This window comes from Mus pahari, unplaced genomic scaffold, assembly GCF_900095145.1.
Source record: "Mus pahari unplaced genomic scaffold, PAHARI_EIJ_v1.1 scaffold_10627_1, whole genome shotgun sequence".
In the NCBI taxonomy this organism is placed as follows: Eukaryota; Metazoa; Chordata; class Mammalia; order Rodentia; family Muridae; genus Mus; species Mus pahari.
This window is the reverse complement of record NW_018394152.1, coordinates 14,022-34,461: the sequence shown is the minus strand read 5'-3', so window position 1 is coordinate 34,461 and position 20,440 is coordinate 14,022. Positions and strand designations below refer to the sequence as shown.

General features: G+C 41.4%; 1 pseudogene; it reads right to left on the bottom strand.

Annotated features, from left to right (window-relative positions):
- Positions 1-11,617: 11,617 nt before the first annotated feature.
- LOC110315894 lies at positions 11,618-12,722 on the bottom strand (annotated as a pseudogene).
- Positions 12,723-20,440: the final 7,718 nt, after the last annotated feature.

The following is a 20,440-nucleotide window of genomic DNA, read 5'->3' as shown; positions in this document are numbered from 1 at the left end:
TTCCCATTTGCTCCCTGCTGCTGGTGGCAGTGAAGACTCTGTGAAGAATGGGAATAGAGGGAAAAACAGCCCCTTCTTGGCACAAGTCCCAATGGCCATGCCTATTGCTATGTCCATGGAGCTGGGTCTCATCCATGTGTCTCTAGCACTTCATCAGAAAGAGAGAATTCTCTATCTTCTGACGAACAGTGCTGCTCTCAGGACACTGAGTCCTAAAACTCAGTGTGAGATGTGTCAGGAGGGCTCTGGGCACATCACACTGCTCTGTGGCCTCCTCATCACAAAGGGATGCTGGTAGTAGAGAGGATGCCACAGCCACTTCCCATTTTCAGCCCAGCCAGCCCTTCCTCTATTTTATCCCTGTTTCCTCCTCCTTAACCCTGCTTGTGAATCAGTCAGAAATAGGTCCTGTGTGTGTTTTGTTCTTTCTTTCTGAGCCCCAGTATTTCTCTTGGTAGGCATATATTTTTGACAACCTACTTTTATATGGTTCAACCTCTCCTCAGCCCTTCCACCCACAGAGGTAGTGGAAAAGGAAGGGTATTGGGATATGGGGAAGTAGACCTGTCAGAAATAATTCTTTAGGGCAATTCCAGTCCTTGTTATACTCAGTCCAGTCCCCTAGCAAACACCAGACATGAATCAGCAGCTGCAGTCTAGTACATCAAACAGATACCACACATGACTCAGGAAGGACAGTTCAATCCAGGTCAAACTAGATTAACCAATATTCTGTAAGGATGTGTTGACATTAGAATGGAACATGCAAAATTTTCATGATGGAGGAGTGGTTATAGTTATGTATTTAAAGGGAATGAAAAAATATGCTTACCAACAGAACTTATAAAGATTAGATTGAACCAGTGAAATCCTCTTATTACCTGAGACATAGATATCTTTACAAAACAAATTGCCCAAGTGATTCACACTGTCTCAGTGTTTGATTTTCAAAAAACAATCGTGCAAATAAATGTCAAAATGGTCAGCCCAAGCAATTGATCATACACAGATTGGGTAAACAGAGACTGGACAGTAAATGTTACAGGAAGCTCCTCTTACACTAATTATTTTGGGTGCAGGGGCAAACGACAGACAATACAGAGAGTGAATAAATGCATAGACTGGGCAATATATGCTACAGCTAGCTTTATTCAGATTGTTTTCCCCCTGGGTCTGAAAACAGGAATTCTTTGGCCCAGTACAGGAGGAAAAGAAGACCATCACCCCAATGCCTTAAGTTGTGGTGGGTAGTTTTAGACTCTGGATTTGTTGTGGCTGTTATCTAGGGTTGTAGATGGTTTCATTTGGTTTTTGTATATTAATAGAAACTTAAGGTTTTTGTTTAATTATTGTATCCTATATTGAAAGTAATGTAAGGTTTTGTATTTAGTCATTTTATAATCATAGAAATTTTTGTTAGCTTATTTTTGACTGTATTGTACATAAGCCCTTTATTGAAATCTGATGGTTCTTATCTATTGTGAATAAATTGTTAATGTTGGAGCAAATGAAACTTCTTAAACAGAAAGGTGGGTAACATTATAACAGATGAGGAAACAAAAGGCTTCTTTGGAAAGTCATTTGTTTTGGATGGTGTTTTGCTGGGGCAAAGACTTGAAGGAACGGTTCCCTGAAGTAGACACAGGGGAAAGGATGTTTTGCCAAAGCAAGCACATGAATGGACATGTGATGAATGATATTTCACTAACAACCCACTTGTATTGGTCCCCCTTACATTTCTTCCTTCATCTCTATTTGTCAGGACTCCATAGAGTGAAAACTCTCCAAAAAAATTTCTGGTGGCATGCTATGTTAAGTTTCTTGCTTTTTTGAGGACTCAAGCCAATTGGCAGAGTGATGTCAGCTGAGACAGACTCAAGAGCGGAGGCAAGACACATGGTGAGGCAAAACCCAGGGAGCACATGTGATGATTGGAGGGAGTATAAATAGGACTCAATGGACTGTGCTTCTGCAGCTAAACTCTTCTTGGTCTTGTGTCTTCACTGATCTTCACTCAGTCCATAGGGGCTCCTGCCATACCTTCTGGTTCGAATCCCTCCTGCTGACTCATGATGGTTCTACAGAGGCCTAGCTCTTCCTGCTAGTCTTTGCCACTGTTGCTGCTACCCTGACAATACCCACGTGTTCTGCTCCTATACCTGAGATATGTTTGTGTATTGATTGAGCTTCCTGGTGGGAAGAAGTCTTCAGGATCCATCATTGAAAGTAGCCTTTGAAAACAGTTGTGACTACTGATTTTTTTTTTTGAGTTAATTTTGTATCCAGCCAGTTTGTTGAGGTGTTTATCAGTTGTAGGAGTTCTCTGGTATGTTTTCTGTGGTCACTCATTTATACAATCATATCATGTACAAATCATACTTGAGCTTCTTCCTTTTCAATTCATATCTTCTTGATCTCCTTTAGTTATTTTTTGCTCTACCTAGAAATTCAAATACTATGTTGAATAGACAGGGAGAGAGTGGGCAGCCTTGTCTTGTCTCTGATTTTAGTGGAATTGCTAAAGTTCCTCTCCATTTAATTTGATGTCCACCATTGGCTTGCTATAGATTGCATTCCTTATGTTTAGGTGTGCACTTTGTATCCCTGTGGTTTCTAATGACATGAAGTGTTGTTGAACTTGTCACAGTTTTTTTTTTCAGCATCTAATTAGATGATCCTGTGGGGTGTTTTTTCTTGTAGTGTTTTTATGTGGTGGATTACCATATATTGATGTAATTCCATATATTGAACCATCCTTGCATCCCTGTGATCAAGCTTACTTGATCATGGTTGATGATGTCTTTGATAACTAGTTAGATCCAGTTTGCCTGTATTTTACTGAATATAGTTTACATCAGTGTTCATAAAAGTAATTTGTCTGAAATTCTCTTTGTTGATTATTTGTGTGGCTTAGGTATCAGTGTCATTGTAGCCTCATAGAATGAGTTTCACAAAGTCTCTTCTGTTTCTATATTTTTCAGTTGCTTAAGCAGTATTGGTATTAGTTCTTCTTTAAAATTCTGGTAGAATTCTATGCAAAAACCATCTAGCCCTAGGCTTATTTTGGTTGAGAGATTTTAATGGTTGTTTTTATTTCCTTAGCGGTTTATAGTACTGTTTGAATTATTTACCTGATCTTAAGTTAAATGTGGTAAATGGTATGTATAAAACTATCCACTACATATAGATTTTAAATATTGTGTCATTTATGTTTTTGAAGTCAAAACTAGTGATTCTTTGATTTGCTCAGTGTCTGCTGATATGCCCCTTTTACAATTTCTGATTTTTTTGATTTGCATAGTCTTCCTTTTCCTCAATTTGGGTAAATGTTTTCTGTTATGTTGATTTTCTCAAAAAAGCAGGGCTTGTTTTTCTTTTTTTTTCTTTTTCTTTTTTTTTTTTTTTTGCTTTTTTATGTTGTTCTACTTATTTATCTTTTGTTGGTTTTAGTCCCACGTTTGTTTATTCCATAATGTGCAGTTGTCTTATATTTGCCTCTTTCTGTTCTAGAGCTTTCAGGTTGCCCCAGACTACCCCAGTGGGGTATGGGGATCCCTGGAATTAAGGTCCTTGACGCTAAGTGGGTAAGGATTCACCCGTGACAATCAGAAACAAACACAGAGGCAGTGTGAATCTAAGTGTATTTTGCAGCTCTCAAGTAGGGGATTTTATACATTAAAAAAACCAAACATTTCGTCTCTTAAAAACTATATCCAGTGAAACAATCACAAATGCCAAGAAAAATCATTTGGCACAGTAAAGCAGAAAAATCATCCAAGCATTACAACTCTGAAACATTATATTCAGTGAGTCACAAACAGAACATTAACATCATTATTAGTATAAATCATCAAAATATAACAATTTTAAAAGAATGTATTTAGTGGGTGCAATTGTCCAAGGCTAGTGGCATATTTCCAAGAGCATGTTAATAAATCGTTATGGTCAGTGCTCTTAACCCTTGAGCTAACTCTCAAGCCCTATGGAAAATTATTATTTAACATCTAATGCCTGACTTTTTATGAATTTTCAACACATAAATTTAAACTTTTAATTATTTCTAATTAAGGCTTTCATTACCATATACCAATACCAAACCCTATCTCCAATGACACATGTGCAGTTACATGAAATTTTATTATTGGGAATGTTTTTATCTCTCATAATTGTTTTGTAAATGATTTAAAAAATAAAGCGTTGGTATCCTGGGGGATAAGGTCATGTTATTGACTCAATCTCAAGGGATGGTTTCTTACCCATTATTGTCTCTTAAGATCTTAGCCTAGGCTACCAGGAACATGTACCATAAGAAAAGGAATATGAAAAACAAAACAGATAGGTTGCCATGAAAAGTATGGTTCAATAATTTTCCTACCGCAGAGTTACACAACCGGATCCAGGAGGCCTCCCCCTTTTGAGGTCAACCTCTTCAGTCAGTGGAACTTGTCACATAGATCCTACTGGAGATGGTGTGGCATCAGGTGTGCTTTTAAGTTGTTAAAAGGATATCTCTCCAATTCCTTTCTAAAGGTACTTAGTTCTATGAACTTCCTCTTAGCACTGCTTTTATTGTNTACAATAATTTTATGTATNTTGCACCTTCATTTTCACTGAATTCTAGAAAGTCCTTAATTTCTTTCTTTCTTTCCTAACCCAGTGGTCATTCAGTAGAGAGTTGTTCTGTTTCTATGAGTTTGTAGGCTTTCTTTCATTTCAGTTGTTGAATTTCAGCTTAACCTATGGTGGTCTGAGAAGATACAAGTTGTTACTTCTACTTTGTTATATCTGTTGAGGCTTACTTTGTGACAGACTATATGGCCAGTTTTGGAGAAGATTCNGTGAGGTGGTGAGAAGAAGGTGTATTCTTTTGTGGTTGGGTGAAATGGTCTATAGATAACTGTTTTGTCAATTTGAATCATACCATCTATTAATTTCATTATTTCTCTGTTTAGTTTCTGTCTTGATGACCTGTCCATTGGTGATAGCTGGATGTTGAGGTCTCCCACTATTAAAATGTGAGGTTTGATGAGTGATTTAAGCTTTAGTAATTTTTCTTTTATGAATGCATGTGTCCTTTCATCATCTCTGGTGATAGTAGTGTGTGTATGTGTTTGTGTTTGTGTGTTGTGTGTGTGTGTGTGTGTGTGTGCATTCACGCTTGCACACACTCTCCTTCCTATGGTTTGCTGCTGTGGTGTTATTATTTTCTTTGCTTTCTTGGGTGTAGTTAGCCTCCTTGCTTTATAGTTTTCTTTCTAGATTCTTAATAGGAATAATAATAATGATAATAGGAATGTATTTGTAGATAGATATTGCTTAAATTTGGTTTTGTAATGTCTTATCTTGTTTATTCCTTCTATGGTGATTGGAAGTGTTTCTGCTATAATATTGTGGGCTGAAGTTGTGGCTTTTTTAGAGTATGCAGGACATATGCCAAAGCCCTTCTGGCTTTTAAAGTGTCTTCTGAGAAATTTGGTGCAATTCTGAGAGGTCTGACATTTTATGTTACTTGTTCTTTTTTTCTTGAAACTTTATTCTTTTTTGGTGGCATTCTTCTGTATATTTTAGTCTTTTAATTATTGTGTGGTGGGAGACTTTTCTTTTTTGATCCAGTGTAAGTGGTGTTTTGCATGATTCCTGTAGGTTTATAGGCATATCTTTCTTTAGGTTGGTGAAATTTTCTTACATGCTTTTATTGAAAAAATTTTCTGGGCTTTGTATCTGGGAATCTTGTCTTTCTGTTCCTATTTTTCTTAGGTTTGGTCTTTTCCTAGTATCCCAATTTCTCAGATGTTTTGTGTGATGACTGTTTAGATTTAGCGTTTTCTTTGATCTATTGATTTCTTCATATCATCACTTCTATGCCTGAATTCCCATCTCTGATAATCTGTTGGTGATGCTTGCATCTGTAGCTCCTGTTCTTTTCCTTAGTTTCCACACTCCATGATTCACTCAGGCTGTGTTTTCTTTATAAGTTCTGTTTCCATTTTTCAGATGTTGAGCAGTTTTATGTATTTTTCATGCATTTGACTTTGTTTTCCTGTATTTCTTAAGGAATTTATTAATTTCTTCTTGCATGCCAATATGATCTTTATAAGTTTGGATTTAAGGTCATCTTTTTGTCCTTTGGCTCTAAGTGGATAAGAATGTAGAGAGCAGACATCCTTGTCTCACTGCAGATTTCAAAGGACATACTCAGTTTTGCTGTGTTTGATATTCTGTTGGCCTTAAGTCTGTTATATTAAGCCTTTATTACATTCAAGCATGTTCAGTCAGTTCATAGTTTGTTGGGAATTTCCTTATATAGCATATGTTGACATTTGAGTTCCTGTGTGACTGTGTATGTTTGTGAGAGAACACACAGAGTCTAGAAGGGGTAGAGACCTTTCAGCTGAAATCACAGGCATTTATGTGCTGTTTGTGTTTGATAGTGTTGTGCTGAAAGACCCTCAATCTGAGGACTGCCCCACATTCTGACTCAGAAGAGGTGACACCCCAAATCACTCACAAGAAAAGGTCTTGATGCAAATTGCAAGAGGTTTATTCGGGAAAGACCAGTGCACTGGGGATGACTTGTATCCCATGCAGGGTAGAGGTGTCTACAAGAGCTCAAGGAGTAAGGGGTTTATAAAGACACAAAAACCACAAACACCTGGCATTGGGCTATAAAAAAGGCAAAAACCACCAACACCTGGCATCCTGGAACACTGGGGCTATTTTGGACACAGGTCTAGGGGCTTAAATAATTTTTTACTCTCTGTCGGGATCTTTTAGTGCAAGAGCAGCAAGTATTAGTCCTCTTAACTGTGAAATCTCTCCCTCTCTTCTTTTGATTTTAGACAGGATTTCACTGTAGATCATGGGAGCACTTGCTGGCTTGGAACTCACTATGTAAACCAGGCTGTGTTCACACTCAAAGAGACTGACCTTCTTTGCATCCAAAGTACTACTGATATTAAAGGCATGCTCCACCATGCTTGGACCCTAATTTATTTTGATATATCATGGTGGATTTTGTATTTATTCTACATTCTTGAGTTTTAAACTCAATATATTTTCAACATATCCTCTAACATTCCACTAGATTTTACTAGAATCTCCTGTACCATCTCTCCTGTCATCCCTAATTTTGCTATCTAGGACTCTACATCTTTGGTTAATTTGGGTTGGAGGTTTTCAATCATATTTATTTTCCAAATAACTCACTCTTGTTTGACCTAACTTTTTAATATTATTCATTTACTCTCTATTACATTTGTTGTTGCCGCAATCTCTATTACTTCTTGCTGCATACTGCTTGTATAGTGTGATAGCTTACTCTGTTTTTGTAAGACCTTTGTAAGACCTCAGGATGCATCATTAGGTGACTTGTTTGAGATTGTGCTGTTTTTTTTCCCAATTTTTTGTTGTTGATAATGCACATACACATTGCTACAAATTTTCCTTTTGGAACTGTGTTAGGTGTATCCCAAAGATTCTCTATCCCTTTAGGTATATCCCAAAGATGCTGATAAGCTGTGTTTTTATTTTCATTTGCTTGCAGAATTTTAAAATTGTGCCCCTGAGATTTTTCAACAACTCACTGGTCATTCAAGAGAGTAACAGTCATCGTCTACAAACTTGTGTAATTTCTCCAGTTATTCGTTCTGATATTATTCTTCTGTTCTTTGATATGATACATGAAATTACTTCCCTTTCTTCCTACTTTTTAAGGCTTTACTGTGGTCTAGAATATGACCACTTTTAGAGATTTAGTAGGCTGTTTATAGGAGTGTGTAACTTTGTCTTGTTCATAGACTATTCTGTATTTATCTGTTATGACCATTGTAACTTGTAGTATAATTTGTCTAAAGGTTGTTAACTCTTCATTTTAGTCTCCTATCTAACAATGGTTTTGTAATACTGAAGCCATCTTGGTTTTTTGTTTATAGTATAGTTGTTTATTCATTTTTATTTTTAACAAATTTTACTTATTTTCCTATTAATCATATGACCTGAGTTTCCCCTTACCTTGTCTGTCACACAGGTCAAACCCCTAGCTTTCCCTGGAAAAGAGGAGTCCTCCCAGTGTTATCAACCAAATAATATCATAAGATTCAATTAGACCAGGCAAAAACCATCACCTCGAGGTTGGGTTAGGCAACTCAGTAGTTGGGAAGAAAAGGTTCTAGGATCAGGGAAATGTGTCAGACATACCTCTCCTCTCAGGTTTATGACCCACCCTGCCAAATCCTAAGCCAACAATAATTATGTAAATGAAAAAGACCTAGTGCAGGCCCTCACATGCCCTGAGATTGCTGCTTCAGACTCTGTGACCACNCAGCCCCCAGCCCTGCCTAGGTGATTCAGAGCCATGCTCTCCTGGTGTCTTCAACCCCTCTGGACCTCACAGATGCTCACCCACCTTTTTCATGGAATTCCCCCAGCTCCAAAGGGAAGGATAGGATGGAAGCCTTCAATTTGGGCCACCTCTGTACCTATTCTTTTCCTGTGGGTCTCTGCATCGTCTCCCAAAGCATCCAGGGGTCAGCATCTCTGATGACAATTGAACCAGTCTATGAATATACCTGAATATCATTATGATTCATTTCAGTGATTTGGGGGTGCGGGGCTTAGTTGTATTTGGTTTTACCCTAGGGCTCTGGGCTATCCAGCATCTGGTTCCAATCATCCAGACAGTGTAAGACATAGGCTCTGCTCATGGCATGGGCATGGCCAGGGTAGCCTCTCAGGTAGAACCTGATAACAAGAAGTACATGCCAATTGACTAAATGAGTGAATGTGCACTAAGGCTGTATACCTAGTATTGTATGTGGAACAGGGTCCTGAATGGAACTGACTCAGCCAGTTCTGGTTCCTGAACAGTAAATATAGAGGTAGCTTGGGATGACCCTCACTGCATGTAAATAGTCTGGCATATTTGGAAGCAATGTGCTTTTGGGTATCCAGTGGGAGGAACAACAACCAGTGTATTTTGGGCTGCAGCAATGGGGGAAGGGAAATCCAGCTCTGCCTGGTACCTAGAAGTGTATTTGGGGACTTAATGGCAGGAGGGCTGGGTATCTGGCAAATCCTGATATATAACAGTATATGAGAGATTGTGGTCTATCAGGATAGCTCACAACTTGAGGCTAAGTGGGTTGAGGGTTGTGTGTGTTTCCCTAAGACCTTTTCCTAGTAGCATGTTCTGACCTTGGGGACCCTAACTGCCTAGTGCCGATGCCCTCTTTTACCCTGTACCCGTGGACTGCCAGGGCCATTTTGAACTTGCCAAGGTTTCTCTGACCACACAGCAGGAGGCTGTCATTCTCGTGGTGAAGAGCGAGGATGCTTTAAACTTCCTCCATTCAGGTCAAAAGTTTTCTCAACCAAGAAAATTTTCACAGGACCCAAATTGTTTTTGTATTTGTAATACAGATATGTCAATCCAATCTTTACTTTAAATAAACTGTCAATTGCCCCCCCCATGGGCCTACCAGGTTCTTTATTCAGTTCAATAGAAGTGACACCAAAGTAGGGAAGGTGATGTCGCTGGGGTGTTACAGGTACACAGTGGTAAGCCCAGCGCTTGGGAGATGGAGGCTGATGAAAGGAATTCCAGGCCAGCCTCAGCTGCAAAGAGTTCAAAGCCAGCCTGAAGAACGTAAGACCCTATCTCTGGTAAAAAAAAAAAAAAAAAAAAAANATGGTTTTGTAATACTGAAGCCATCTTGGTTTTTTGTTTATAGTATAGTTGTTTATTCATTTTTATTTTTAACAAATTTTACTTATTTTCCTATTAATCATATGACCTGAGTTTCCCCTTACCTTGTCTGTCACACAGGTCAAACCCCTAGCTTTCCCTGGAAAAGAGGAGTCCTCCCAGTGTTATCAACCAAATAATATCATAAGATTCAATTAGACCAGGCAAAAACCATCACCTCGAGGTTGGGTTAGGCAACTCAGTAGTTGGGAAGAAAAGGTTCTAGGATCAGGGAAATGTGTCAGACATACCTCTCCTCTCAGGTTTATGACCCACCCTGCCAAATCCTAAGCCAACAATAATTATGTAAATGAAAAAGACCTAGTGCAGGCCCTCACATGCCCTGAGATTGCTGCTTCAGACTCTGTGACCACNCAGCCCCCAGCCCTGCCTAGGTGATTCAGAGCCATGCTCTCCTGGTGTCTTCAACCCCTCTGGACCTCACAGATGCTCACCCACCTTTTTCATGGAATTCCCCCAGCTCCAAAGGGAAGGATAGGATGGAAGCCTTCAATTTGGGCCACCTCTGTACCTATTCTTTTCCTGTGGGTCTCTGCATCGTCTCCCAAAGCATCCAGGGGTCAGCATCTCTGATGACAATTGAACCAGTCTATGAATATACCTGAATATCATTATGATTCATTTCAGTGATTTGGGGGTGCGGGGCTTAGTTGTATTTGGTTTTACCCTAGGGCTCTGGGCTATCCAGCATCTGGTTCCAATCATCCAGACAGTGTAAGACATAGGCTCTGCTCATGGCATGGGCATGGCCAGGGTAGCCTCTCAGGTAGAACCTGATAACAAGAAGTACATGCCAATTGACTAAATGAGTGAATGTGCACTAAGGCTGTATACCTAGTATTGTATGTGGAACAGGGTCCTGAATGGAACTGACTCAGCCAGTTCTGGTTCCTGAACAGTAAATATAGAGGTAGCTTGGGATGACCCTCACTGCATGTAAATAGTCTGGCATATTTGGAAGCAATGTGCTTTTGGGTATCCAGTGGGAGGAACAACAACCAGTGTATTTTGGGCTGCAGCAATGGGGGAAGGGAAATCCAGCTCTGCCTGGTACCTAGAAGTGTATTTGGGGACTTAATGGCAGGAGGGCTGGGTATCTGGCAAATCCTGATATATAACAGTATATGAGAGATTGTGGTCTATCAGGATAGCTCACAACTTGAGGCTAAGTGGGTTGAGGGTTGTGTGTGTTTCCCTAAGACCTTTTCCTAGTAGCATGTTCTGACCTTGGGGACCCTAACTGCCTAGTGCCGATGCCCTCTTTTACCCTGTACCCGTGGACTGCCAGGGCCATTTTGAACTTGCCAAGGTTTCTCTGACCACACAGCAGGAGGCTGTCATTCTCGTGGTGAAGAGCGAGGATGCTTTAAACTTCCTCCATTCAGGTCAAAAGTTTTCTCAACCAAGAAAATTTTCACAGGACCCAAATTGTTTTTGTATTTGTAATACAGATATGTCAATCCAATCTTTACTTTAAATAAACTGTCAATTGCCCCCCCCATGGGCCTACCAGGTTCTTTATTCAGTTCAATAGAAGTGACACCAAAGTAGGGAAGGTGATGTCGCTGGGGTGTTACAGGTACACAGTGGTAAGCCCAGCGCTTGGGAGATGGAGGCTGATGAAAGGAATTCCAGGCCAGCCTCAGCTGCAAAGAGTTCAAAGCCAGCCTGAAGAACGTAAGACCCTATCTCTGGTAAAAAAAAAAAAAAAAAAAAAAGGTGGTGTCTCAGTTGGGAAGTCTCCATGTCACTCCCTGTATCCCAATCCAGAGACTGCCAAAGCCAGCAGAGGCTGAGGAAGGTACTTAGTCATAGGAACCCTGCTGTGGCCAGCCCGCAGAGGGACTGAGGACTTCACTTCTTCACAATCTGAATGACATCTTCATCTTCCAAGGTATGGCCTTTACCCACTTTCTGAGGATTATGTCCCACAGACAGACCCCAGACCAAAGCGTATTTAAATTCTTTGATGAGATTTTTGTGAATCTTCACGCAGAAATCTTCTACCACGGTCCTAGAATAAGGCAGTAACACTGGAGATGTGTAATCTGGTAACTGGCCTTTGGGTTTGGTGTAAATTCTCACTAGTTTCAGACAGTCCCAGATCTTCTCCAAAAGGTCATCAAAATTCCAGCGGTGATGAGCAGAGATGGGTACACAGTGAGGCACCTTATAGGTAACATCCAACTTCTCAGTGGAGATCTGATCAATCTTATTTAATACATAGATACAGGGAATATAAACTCTGTTTCCTTCGACCATGTCGATATGGTCATCAGCTGTGGCATCACTATGCAAAGTCACATCAGCATTATGAATTTTATATTCAGCCAGAATGCTCTTCACCGTTTCAGCATCTAGTTCATTCTGAGGGCAAGTGGCTGCTCCCTTGTCTTTCTTCTTAAAGCCAATGTTGGGAGGTTTGCTGTTCAAGTGAATCCCAAAGCCTTCCAACTCATTTTCAATTATCTTCTTATGTCCCAAGGGTTTTAGGACATCCAGAACAATCAAGATCAAATCACACATTTGGGCCACTGCAATGTCTTGACAACCTCTACCCTTCCCATCCTTGGCACCTTCAATAATACCCAGGAGATCCAGGAGCTGGATCTTGGCGCCTTTATATCTGATGACACCAGGCACTGTGGTCAATGTAGGGAATCCGTAGGCTGCCGCTTCAGAATACACTCCTGCCAAGCTACTCAGCAGGGTTGACTTCCCCAGAGATGGAAAACCCACAAACCCAATTCGAGCATAGCACCCGTCTTGGCCACATCAAAACCTTCTCCTGGCCCACCGCTGCTGCCACCTTTTGGAGTGATGAGTCCTCTTCGAAGCTTAGCAAGATGAGCCTTAAGCAGGCCAAGGTGATGTTCTGTAGCTTTGTTCTTCTGAGTCTGAGCCATCTTGGCTTCGATCTCCACGATCGTCACTAAGGTCCCGCTCACGGTGGCGGAGGCTTAAGGCCGCCCCGGCCTTCACACTAGCTAGGTCCCCCTTCTTGCGCTGGCCACGCCGCTGGCCACTGCTCTGTCAATTGTTTTAAATCAGTATTGTATGCACATTGCTTTATTATTTGTTAAAACAAAAACCATCTTCAGACAAATGAGACATATATCCTTACTCATTTTTACATAAATCATTAAACCTTGGATGAATGTTTGACTAGGATTCTTGATAGCTACAGGTTTACAGATGGTGAAGCTATGAGGGTATCCTGACAGGGTCTGATGCTGTGCCAGGCATCAAGGATTTTTCAAGCAGTGCCTGGTGCCTGTTAGTATATATGAGGAGGCAATGGTAGTAGTAGGTCTGAGACTTGAGGCTGTAATGTAGAATGGCAATGGGGGTGGAAGGGTATCTAGTAGGGCCTGATACCTTGAATTGTATGTGGGTTGTACTTGAAGGAATTATCCAGGAAGCCTGGCACATGTAAGTTTAGAAGGGAGGGCAACAGTGCTGAGTTTAGCTAGCATGGCCTAAAGAATAAATATTTATTTTTGGTGTCAGTGTTACAGGGACCATGTTTACTAAAACCTTGTTCTTAGCACAGTATGTGGGGTAGTGTCCAGTAGTGCAAGGTAACAATGTATAGAAGGTTGACAAGGGTTGTACAGCAGAGCCCATAACAGTGTGTATGAGGTCACAGTAATTAGTGAAAGGTGTGCAGGAGGACCTTATTATTAGCAGTCTTTGTGGAGTGTGTTGGTGAAGATGTGCTGCGGGCCTGATACTTACTGTGTACCTGGAATTTGACAGAGGACTACAATCAGGGGCGTATACCTAATAGTGACTGTCAGTTAGGGATGGGGGTGCAAAAGGGCCTAATACTAAGTAATATTTAAGTTTGCAGAGTCCAGGGAGGGCTAGCCCAGCAAGGCCTGCCAAACACATGGGGCTTCCAAATCAGCAAGAGGGGACATCTTGCAAGTCTGCTAACAGTGTATGTATGGTAAGAGGACTACATGGCCTGACACCTAGATCTGTGTATGTGGCAATGGCCTGTGTGTGTCCAGCTGGGCATGATGCCTAGTGGTCTACATTGGGCAGCAGAACGGGAGAATGGGAGTCTAGAAGATTCTGATATCTAGCACTGTAGGTGAAATAACATCTTTGGGAAGTTGTCCAGCAAAGCCTGATATCTATTAATTTTGATGGGAGGGCATCACACGGGAGTCCAGCATGACTTAAATAACACCAGTGTAGCTTGCGTGGCAATGGTGAGGGACTATCAGCAAACACAATATTTGTGGTTTGTGAGAGGGGGTAGGTCAGTGGGCCTGGCACATAGTTGTGTATGTACAGCTCCAGAATATTGTACAAGATCACACTTAGACCTGCTGGTCCTGGACAGCATGGAGGGGTGTGAAGCAGGGGATCATTTTTAGTAGGCATTGTGGTGGTGATGGAGACTGCTGGAGGGACTGACAGCCAGCGGGGTTTTTGTGCACTGTGTTAAGTTACTCTGGCCTTCATCACCTGCCTAAGGCATTCTCTGATTGGCTTTAATAAAGAGCAGCAGGCATAGATATGTGCAGAATACACATGGTGGCACATCTGGACAGAGAAAGGAACTGTAGGAAGAATCAGAGGTGGAAAGGACTTGCTAGATAGACATGCAGGGAATTAGATGTACTGAGAGTTATGGAACATGTGATAAACGTGAATTAGAATAAATGGGTTAATGAATTAATATATGCTTTTTGTTGGGTAGAAATCTAAGGCAAAAGCTGCAATAAATGAATATAAGTCTCCACATTATTATACAGGAGCTGGAGGGTTGAGACAGTCCCTAGTTCTGTGAAGTAGTTCAGGAAATAGCAGTGAGTACAGGCTGTGGGTTTGGTGTCCACAGGACCTGCTACATAACAGTGCATGTGGAGTGTCTTCAAAAGGGAGGTGGTTATCTAACAAGACTTGATGCCTGCAGAGTGGGTAGAAGGACAGAGTGTCCTAGAAGTTTATATAGGGTGCAAGGTGTGTAACATTACTCAATATCCAGCTTTTTTTTGTGAATTGCATGGGATGCCCAGCTGGTCCTGATATGTTTCATGCTCAACCACAATGAACTCCACATGTACTGCTATGTAACAGTCCTGTATGGACACCCTCAGACGAATTACTGCTTCACTGCACTGTTAGAAGTCCATGCCCGTGCCATGGAGGCCTGGAATCTACAGGTTGATATGAGGTGCTGATATGGAGGTGTAGATCAGAGTCTGATGAAACATCAGGATGCTGACTGCCCCCAGTGGTGTGTGTAACAGTGCCTCATGTCTAGCATGCTATGTGGGTGGAGGGGCTGTGGATGCATATCATGGTATAAGCAGCCACAGATGAGCAGGGCATATCAGGGCAAGATTATTTAGCCTGCATGCAAAGAGGGAGTTTTGCAGCTAATGATCACATGTGGGAAAGGGGTTCTGGAGGGGCAGTATGGGGTAGTTAGCAGTTTTCCTTAGATAAGCTGCTTTTGGAAGTGTGGGTTCTGTTGCCTTTCTTTGCAACCACCAGGTCTCTGCAGAGGGGTCAGCTGCATTTCCACTGCAATCCCCAAATAGCTGGCCTCCTGGAAGTCTGAGCTCAGCTTTGGCCATCAGATTATATGGAGGTTCCTTTAAGAATTATATATCTTTCTGGCTGGTGAGATGGCTCAGTGGGTAAGAGCACCCAATTGCTCTTCCGAAGGTCCAGAGTTCAAATCCCAGCAACCACATGGTGGCTCATAACAAGATCTGACGCCCTCTTCTGGAGTGTCTGAATACAGCTACAGTGTACTTACATATAATAAATAAATAAATCTTTTTTAAAAAAGAATTATATATCTTTCTTTTTATTCAGGAGGGAGAAGTGAAGCCAGCCTCCGACTCTCTCCTAAAATGTAATGAGATTGGACTTAGTGAAAGGGGAGGTTGGGAGGTGAGAGTTGGCCTGGCTGGAGCATTCTGCAATTGATGTGACTTGAGAAAAGTCATTCTTGTACTAGGTTGTTGACTAGTATCTACAAAAAAACAAACAAACAGGAAAACCTTTGACAAGTGGTGGGTACTTTCCTCGGGAGTGGAGCCTGAGAGGTTTTCTAGTTGGGGATGCATGAAAGGCAGCCACTAGACCCTGCTCTTAGCTGTTCTGGGAGATGTGATGGCACAAACAGCTGTTACGGCAGGTTTTGCACTCATCCAAATGCTGATTATTCTGGTCTCTAAGGTGGTGTCAAAGGCTGTACCTTGAGTCCCTTGTGATTTTATTCTTCACTGACATGGGAAGAGCACAGGCCTTAGCTTGCTTGCCCCTCATCTTCATGAGCAAATCCTGGGAAGTCCAGCTGGGAGGCAGCAGTGGAGCCAGGCTGTCAGCCATGCAGGAAGTGTACTAGTGTAAGGAGCACCATGCCTCTGGTCACCCTCATGCTCAGGGCATCCTGTTTGACCTCTGGACCTGAAAGATAGCACAGCTCTGTGGAAACCCCAGGTCTCTGCCCTGGGTTGACCAGGCGCCCACAGGTCAGTCCTGGGCAAGAGCATTGATGCTCTGGAGGAGTCTGGCCTTCCGTCCTCTGCCAAATTTATCAAAAGAAACTAGGTCCAGAAAATTGGAACCACTTACCCCAGGTCTCTAACTAGCCTCCTGGAGCAAACTCATCTCACTCCCAACTTACTGGTATAAAAGTTTGGCAGTGTCTTCCAATCCAACATTAAGTGCTGCCAATGCAAGGGGCGCCAGAGATCTGCCTGTCAGGGCACCAGGAATCTCTTCACTTAGATGTTGCAAAGAGCCCTGCCCTCTTTCATGTCCCTGTTTCATGTTCAGGCTCCACCAAATATGCATATTCTGCATAAGCGAGAAAACACAGCACATTTGCCTTTAGAGACTTGGCTTGTCACATGTAGCATTATCCTTGGGTGCACCTATTTTCTGGAAAATGACAAAATGTCATTCTTGAGGCTAGGCACCTTTTTTTTGTCTTATACTCTTCATGTGTTTTTCATTTATGGATATGTGTATTTCAATCTCACCCTATATTCATGAATGAATTGATCTTGATTATGAACATGAGTTTCTAAGTGTGTTGTTAAACTAGTGTTATGTATTGAGCACTCTTGTTGAGGTTTCCTCATTTTTTAATATGGAAATATTGATACAGTATTTGGTTTACTGTAGTATTAAGTGTATGTGTGCGTCTGCACACATGTGAAAGTCAGAGGACAAATTGTGGGGTCAGTTCTCTCATTCCACCATGTGGGCTTGACAAATAAAAACTTGGTCATCTGTTCTGGTGGTAAGCAGCTCTTTTCTGTTGTCTGGTTTTGTTTATAGGATAACAGTGGCTTTGTGGGACACATTGGGAAGTGTCCCTTCTCTTTCATTTTTTGGAATTCTTTTAGGAACATTGGTGTTCTTTAAAAGTCAGAGAGGTTTCATCCAAGAATATTTCTGGTCTTGGGCATTTTGTTGATTTGGTTTTGTTTTTTAATCTTTCAACTTCGTTGCCTGTTACTGAACATTTTATATGTATTTGAAAATTTGCCCACTTCTCTCTGGTTCACAATGAATTTCTATATACATTTCCTATACATATTCCACAGATTCTTAGATCTGTTCTCATGGTTTTTAGAGCCTTACTGTAGCTGCAAAAGTATGTCCTTCAAGTGCCTCTAGTTTTACTCTGGATCTTCTCCTTTGGGTAGTTTTAGTAATGCTTCCTCACTTTCCCTTGTCCTTTCCAAAGACGATGCATTTTGTTCAGTTTATTTGGTGTTTTGTTTTGTTTTATTCATTGTATGTCATGGTCTAGTTAGGTTCAGCTCTCACCTTCAGCGTGTTTTGTCAGCTCCTGCTTTGGGGGAATGTGTGTTATTATTTTTCTATGACTGAAGTGCCCTGTGGGACCTTCTCACCCCTCTCTTGCTTTCCCATGTGAGAACTGAGAGCAGTAAATCGTCCTCCCAGACCTGCTTATCTTATGTGAAATATCATGGTTTTCATCTCAGTGTTCTGTCAGCTGGTGTTAGGATGGAAATTGTCAAGCAACATTCAGGCAAATATACAGAGCAGGCAACAAGGAAGCTAACATGTAGACCAGGTCCTCCAAAAGTGTGACCCTTTCAGATCATCTTCTCATTTTCAGGACCCTTGGCAAAGGCAGCTTTCCAGAGCTGTACCTTCTCAACAAGGAGGTGTAGGCCACTTTCAGAATCCAGGAAAGGGGTGAGAAAAATGACTCAGTCAACCTGACTGAAATTTACATCATTAAGCTTCGGGACCATCCAAACCTCATGAAGCTGTTCCACATCACCAAACCCAGAAAACACATCTTTATGGTGCTGGAATGTGCTGCTGAGGGAGATCTGGGGAGCCACATTGAGAAGGCCAGCTCTCTACAGGAGGAACAGGCACAGCATTTCCTCACACAGATGGTGTGTTCAGTTCATTAAGCAATGACAACAGTATCGCACACAGCAAAATCAAACAATGTGAGCTTGGCCTAACCAACAATTCACCTCTGGAGAGAAGACCAAGGGTGATGATGGTATAGTGTCCATGTGGTGAGGTCGGATTCCCAACACATGTGTGACAGGGAGAGGCTCTCCAACTGGAACTGATCATAGCACTAAATTGTCAGGTGCAGATGGATGTGGTATGCAAGAGGACCTGATAAGCTACAACCTTATATATGGGCAGAGCCTGCATCTCCCACCCTGATATCATTATATAGACATTGTTAACTTTAGGACACCCAAAATAAGGATTTCTAGATATCGGTCCTGCCTTGACAGCATCTCTTCTTCTTTGGCCTATTCAATGCCAGGTACCAGAACCTGCTAGACAAACCCCTGACCCTAGTGCCCCCTGAGATACAGAGAGAGGTATCAGGTCCTGCTGGACATCCTACCTCCTGTCATTGACCCACATAATCTGCTAGCTTCAGGTCTTGCTGGACACCTCCTGCCCTGACATAAGAAAGCAAGTAAAATCTTATCAGCTTAGGTGTCAATAGAATTTCTTCCCAAGGGGACACTTAATGTCTACGCTCCTTCCTCAGGTCCCAGTGACACACTCTGGCAGGGTCCACGTTGGGCATCAATGAGTGCACGTGTTCACTTACAGAGCATGCGTTATGCGTTACCTGCAGAGGTGGGGATATGCCTCCCTGCCAAGCCGTAACAGAAAAGTTATGATGCAGTGAGCCTGATGTCTTCCACATACCTATATAGATGGAGGTCTGCTATCTTAGTTTCCCAGGCCTATGTACTCCAGCCCTCACCAAGGTCAAGTTCAATTAGGAAGGTGTTGCACACGTGATTTGATTGTAGTGAGGACTCTCTTCCTGGTTTTCAGATGGGCCTCTTGTAGTGGTACCCCCCCCCCACACACACACTAAGGAAACAAAGAGAAAGGTGTGTGTGTGCGCGCGCACACACACACACCCACACACCCACACCCTACATACACTTCATATAGAGAATAGAGCACACAGACATTCTCTGTTTCTATGTACAAGGATATCTAAATCTTAGTTACCTAATTATGTCCAAGAGCCCAATTCACAGGAGGGAATAGAGTTTCAGTGTGAAGTGGAGTAGACCAGGGATAGCGCATGCCATCCTTAACAGCAGAATCTATAAGAAAATGAACTGAGAAGAAAGCTCTGAGAAGTGAGCAAAGTAGCTGGTTAGCTGTTCAGTATGCAGCAATAAAATGTTTTTTCCATATATCAAAAGTAAATCTTATTTCCCTTTATTTGACCATGGTGTGGTAGCACATCTCTTCTTATTTTCCTGAGCATCATTTGTTTTGTTTTGTTTGTAAATATTTCACACAATATATTTTGTTCATATTCCTTTTCTTCCTCCAACTTTTCCCAAAATTTTTCCTTGCTACCCACCCAACTTCACATTTTTGTCTTAAGGAAAATAAAACAAATAAAAACACAAAAATTATACTGGTTTAGTCCAATAATTTTAAAACATAACTAGCATTTAGAAAAATATCTAATACAAGCAGGAAAGCCTTGAAAGTAAAGTTTTACAAAATTATGAAAAGATATATTTAATAGTCCTAAACTTAAAGTAGTAACTATATCTTTATAATTTAAAAGAATCAGTTTTATAATGGTACTGGTTATTGCAATTGATATACATTCCAATGTAACAAAAATGAGAATTCAATATGCTATTTTCAGATTTAATATTATTATGATAAAGGTTCAGTTTTTTCTTCTGGAATTTCACAGGTATACAAAAATAAATGGGAATAATAAAATGATTTTGATGGATGAAATAGTTAAGTCCTTCCATATGTTCTTACGACCTATGGGACTGGAGAGGCGGCTCAGTAATTAATAGCAATGGCCGCCTTGGAGAGGACCAGTGTTCAGTTCCCAGCACTCACGTGGTGGCTCACAGCCACCTGTCACTCAATTTTCAGGGGGGAAAGTGCTTTGCATGGAACAATTTCCTGACAAGACATACAACCAAGAAAGGGCTCATGTTGTGAAGAGCTTTTCACTACCCAGCCTGTGCTCTGGGAACACGCTGCACTACCAGCCCCCACCCAGCTTCCCTTGAATCCATGAATAAAAGACACACACAGTTGTTCCTTTGCAACTTGCCTTAAGACATGTTAAGTGTGCCCTTAACAAAATTCTTATCTGCTCTCCTCTCACATGCCCAAAAT